This window comes from Zingiber officinale, chromosome 9B, assembly GCF_018446385.1.
Source record: "Zingiber officinale cultivar Zhangliang chromosome 9B, Zo_v1.1, whole genome shotgun sequence".
NCBI lineage: Eukaryota > Viridiplantae > Streptophyta > Magnoliopsida > Zingiberales > Zingiberaceae > Zingiber > Zingiber officinale.
Window position 1 is genome coordinate 75,716,476 of NC_056003.1, and position 6,000 is coordinate 75,722,475.

Consider the following 6,000-nt stretch of genomic DNA (forward strand, 5'->3'; position numbering starts at 1 on the left):
AGGGGGAGACTTATGATGTGGTGAATAAGGTAGATCCTCTAAGTTGTGTCAAAGTCAAGGAGGCCAATTGGCATGGTAGTCAAAGTCAGGGAATGTTAGCATTCCGGGCTAGTGCATACAATTGTTTTAACCAAGTGGGCATTCAACCGTTCATCCGACCGGACCCTTTGGCCGGTTGGACCCTTTGGCTAGTTGTTCGAACCCTGGGCTCCTTATTATGGTTGAAGTTCTAAGCTGAGTCAGTACCCTCTAGAGTAAAATCCTCTTCATCACTCGGGTTACCATGATTAACTATCTGAGCCGAGTCATCTAGTTGAACGAATCTATGATCTGATCGAACAAACTGAACACTTGGTCTGATCAAATTTAGTGGCCAAATTGAAAGGTCGAGCGAAGGAGGAATCCTTGACAACATCCCCCAAAGCCGACCCCATGGCTCTTGCAAGCAATAGCCGATTGGGCTTTATGAAGGACTCGGTCGGCTTACCAGGTGAGCATATTGTGACCCCTCAATCCAACCACACCATATTCCCTTTTGGTATTTTATGTCACGGAAGATAGAGAATATTCTATATGCAAACTGTCCACTAGAAGCTTCCAACTTACCAAACATGGGGATTGTGTATCCATTTTTTAGAAAAGTATAAGAGAATCTTTATGGTCTATCCTTTTTTGGAAGTATTTTGAGATTCACGCATAAACAAACAAACAGTAACACTATAAAAAGGGATCTCCATCGATAGGCGTAGATATGCGATGCTACATAATTGTTATACTGATAACCACTGTTCATTCTATTGTTCATTCTACTCGACTCGATCACTGACTTGAGCATCAGAGTGTCTGTACCGGGATCCCTTTCCTGGCTCTTTCACTAACATTCTTTTTGACATGCAAGATCGCTCGGAGTCATTTTTTACTGAATTAGAGTCTTCACATAGTTAATATCAGAGTCACATATCTAACACTCCATCTCCATCGATTTCAAACAGGATCAATAAGAAATGGAGTATTTACTCATTTAATCATCTATTTCAGACGATATATATCTTCTCCTTTAGACCGCTAGTACCGTGCGGAAAGCCAAATTGAAATCATGATCATATATAATTCATAAGCCATTTAATTAAGCAAACAAAGAATAGACTGCAAAATACACGATTTGACTATCTTGGTAAAATATGCAAATTGAGACAACTAAAGCATAATCAACTGTCTTGGTGCAAATACAATCAGTCACGTTTGACTATTTGCAATCTGCCTGATCTATACAAAAAAATCTACGCATGTTAGTATAGGATTCGGGATTTTAAATTATATTATAAGGGATTTAATTGCATCCATTATAGTTTGGGACTGACACATAGGAGGAAAGCAACCATTATCGGTATGAGTTATTCTAACTGCAAGATTTGACTTTGAGCTCTTGGAGTAGATGTTTGTGGTGATAATCTTCATCGAGCTTCTCCTGCTCAGAAGTTAGAACCTGTCCTAGCCTCAAGCTTTACAGTGTGACATCTACCTATCTAAGAGCTGCTCTTCTAACCTCCAGCGCACACTCAGTAAAGAGATATTCATATGAATTTGATTTAAGAAATCAGCAAATCATTAAATTAAATTATATTAAATTAAATTAGTATTTAGATTATTCTAATAATTATAACTAATAATTTTATTATAATTATTAGAATTATTCTCAGAATTATTCTTAGAATAATTCTATTATTTATTAATTGATCAATTGACCAAGTACTTTTTGAACATTATATATTGTATTATCTTTAAGACAAAAATCAATGAACAATAGATTTTATTGATCTCATATTATTTTTTACTCTCTCCCTATTCTTCTTCTTACATGGTGATATAGTGCATAATGGTAAGGCCTGGTCATTAGAAGTCAAAGGGACATGACAGTCAGAAGTCAAGGGGGCGTGACAGTCAAAAGATGAGGAAAAGCAGGGTGGGACCCTTGGATGCTATTAGTCGTATAATGCCAGGTCGGGATTCACAAATAAGGAATTTAGATATGTAGCATGGGGCACAATCAGGGGGAAGCTTGACCTGTTCTTACTAGTTGCGTTTCCTTAACTCGATTATCTCCAGGCCTGGTTCTCTTGGTAAGACAAATCTCGGTCAGCTAACTCCTAGTCGGCTTGAGCACCAGCTCTCCATTGCTCTTGGCTCCTTAGGACTTAGGCCAGGTGTCACACCCGACTGATCATCTTGAGCTGCTCTACTCATACCCGGTCCGAATAGAAGATGCTACGGGACAACCAATTCAGGAAATCGCAACTACCTGTCAGGGAATAGCTGCTGTCTATCAAGGAATATTCCTATGGTCCGTAAGCACCTACAAAGGGAGCCTTCCTCTAGCATATAGGAGGAGGCCACGTGTCCCCTGTCACCTGACAAGTCTTGACATCCAACATTCTCTGACATACGTTAGTCTCCAGAAGGTACACACTGTCATATTAAAAGGGAAGTCCTCTCTCTTACGCAGGTACACTCACTCACACATTCATACTTGTCTTCTACTTGTCTTCTTCGTACACTGTTCATCTGAGGAAAAAGTACCTGATTTGAGCGTCAGAGGGCCTGCGTCGGGGGCTTTTCCCTGGTTTTTGGCCTCTAACGTTTCGTGTTCTTGTCTAAGAATGTGCAGAGCTCTAGTCCCGTCGTCTCCGACACCGGCACCCGTCAACGCCACGTGGAGGTCCTCTCCCTGAAGCTCACATAAGTGCAGTGTCCTAATCGTCTCCTTGTTAGCGCCAGCGACGTCTCACCCGACCTTCGTCTGACTCAAATTTCGAATAACAATTTGGCGTCATCTGTGGGAACTTTCTTCACCTATTTTGGAGCGTAAAGATGGAGGACACAAGAAAAATCAATGTAACCATGATGGCAGGAGAGTACGAATGTTCAAGGAAGCTAAGAGGTGGGCACCCTCCGAGAAATAGACCGCCGCTTCTCGACCGTACTAGATGCTGGTAGTTTCAAAAGATTTGACTCACATTTCCGACAGAGGGTCCAAAAGAAAGCAACCCGAGGAGTTTCCTCTGGCTTTCTATAGGGAGTCAGGCCTAGATTATTATCACAAGGGCTCGGACGGTTATAACAAGAGAGAGCAGCCGCAGGCTTCTATGGTGGAAAGCTCCCCCACACAAGGATTCGAAGAAGGGTAAAGCTATAGTCCTCAGGGAGGAGCCCCGAGTGGAGCCTGAGGAGTAAGTGTCCTTCTCTGCAAGGGTACTCAAGGAAAAGCTATCCAAGGGGTACAAGCCTCCTACTATCGGAGAATATGATGGTAGCAAGGACCCGGAGGATCATCTCCATAAGTTTAGGAATGCTGCTCTGTTGCACTAGTACAGTGACGCTATCAAGTGCTGAGTGTTCATCAACACTCTACCTGGCTCGGTATAGAAATTGTTTGATGGATTGCCGAATGGGTGCATCACCTGTTTCCATGATTTCAAGACTGTCTTCCTGCGCCACTTCACTAGTAGCAGGAAGTACCAAAGATGGATCATTGTCTCTTCGCCCTCGAACAAGAGCCAACTGAACCCTTGAGGAGCTATATCAAGCGCTTCAATCAGATAGTTCAGGATGTTCCATCCGCTACCTCCGAGATATTGATGAGTGCCTACTCCCATGGACTGGTAGAGGGGGAGTTCTTTCGAGACCTCATTTAAGATCCTGTAAAGAACTTCGATGAAATTATGGGGAAGGCCGCCAATTACATTAACGTGGAGGAAGCTCAAGCGACCCGACGAAAAGCTGACAAGATGCCTACCCCCGCTAACAAACCGGAGAGAAGGCCACCCCAACCACCCGCTCAGTCTCTTCCACGTGCCTGGGATTCCTGACCACCTTTCCCTTCCGGTCAGGATCCCAGGCTAGCTCAACGTGTGGCAGCTATCCAGGTTTCAAGACTTGGTTAGTGGGGATCGCGCTACTGCACCTATCATAGGTCCCACACCCACGCCACTAGTGACTGCCATCAATTTGCTCGTGACTCCCGGCAGGCAGCTGAGCTTGGCCTACCTCCACCTGAGCTTGCACCTCAACTTCAAAGGTTAGTGGAGAGCCAGCAGGTTGTAGCGGGATGTAACGCCCCGCCCCTCCTGCTAATGGGGGGGGGGGGGGGGTTACTTACTTACGAGGGGAACATACATGCATATTAAAATTTCTTTCTAAAGTAAAATAGCGGAAGTATCATGAAGTCATGCGGAACATCAACATAAATAAACTTAGTTCATGTCAACATAACATAAAATAACATAAGCAGGTCTTTTTTTTTTTTTCTTAGCCGAGCCACCACCACACACATCTCTTACCTCTCCTGCGGCTCCCCTAGTTTATCCATTCTTTGCCTTTATCTGCAGTACAAGGAAAGTAAGCTATAAGCACACAGGCTTAGTATGATCTTTTCCTACTCACAAAAACATATTTCATATCATAATCACATAAGCATATAACAATGAAGACATAATCATTTAAACATCGTATCATGTAAACAGAGCATTATCACATATCATATCATTAAGTAACATCATGCTATATTATATCATAAATAAAAGAGCATCATGTCATATAAATCATAAGAGCATATCACATCATAAAGAAATATCATGATATATCATATCATAAATAAAAGAGCATCATGTCATATAAATCATAAGAGCATATCACATCATAAAGAAATATCATGATATATCATATCATAAATAAAAGAGCATCATGTCATATAAATCATAAGAGCATATCATATCATAAAGAAATATCAGGATATATCATATCATAAATAAAAGAGTATCATGTCATACAAATCATAAGGGCATATCATATCATAACTTATTATATCATGCAAGATGTCTTTTAAAACATGTATCATGTCATGTGCAAGATGTCTTAAAACATATCATATAATACTTGAACATAATATCATCATGAGGGCCCGACTTGTACCACATGCATATATAAATGCGCGGAATCCCTAGGACAGGGTAGCTAGCCCCGAACCTACTAGGGAACTAGGTTCGTACTACGACCGTCGACCTAGGGGCGTACTAAGGAGCCTATCCCTTTTGACTAGACCCGTTCATAGTCCGTCGGCCTAGGGGCGCTTATGGAGCCCACCCTTGGTACAAGCCATACAAAGTAAAATAACATGTCATAGTTACTTATCATATCATGAAGAGTGCTCTTAGTCCCAACTAATAGGGAAGCAACTCTTAGGTCTTTACTTGTCATGTCATAAAGAGTGCTCTTAGTCCCGCTTAATAGGGAAGCAACTCTTAGGCCTTTACGTATCATATCGTAAAGAGTGCTCTTAGTCCCACTTGATAAGGAAACAACTCTTAGGCCTTTACTTATCATGTCATAAAGCATGCATACTTGAGCATAAATCACATCATAAGATTCATCATAATTCATGATTCATAAACATACATAAATGAGCATATTACTTGTCATTTCATAAAGCATGCATACTTGAGCATAAATCACATCATAAGATTCATCATAATGCATGATTCATAAACATACATAAATGAGCATATTACTTGTGTTATAACATAAAGCATACATACTTGAGCATAAATCACATCATAAAATTCATCATAATGCATGATTCATAAATATACATAAATGAGCATATTACTTGTCATATCATAAAGCATGCATACTTGAGCATAAATCACATCATAAAAGTCATTATCATGCATGGTTCATAAGCATACATAAATGAGCATATAGTGCATCATAGGAAACATATTCATGCATGGAAAACCTTAACTAGCATCTCTTCATTCATATCGTAGCATGTGAAAACATAGTAAAATCATAATTAGGTCTCTAACCCTAATTCCATGTAGTGGCCGAAAGTTCCAAGCCTAGCCCTAGGTTTTAAACAACATAAAATCATGTGAACCCTAAGCCAATTTCATATCATAAATCATTAAGAACATAATGAGCATATTTGGTTTAGGTTCTAAGCTC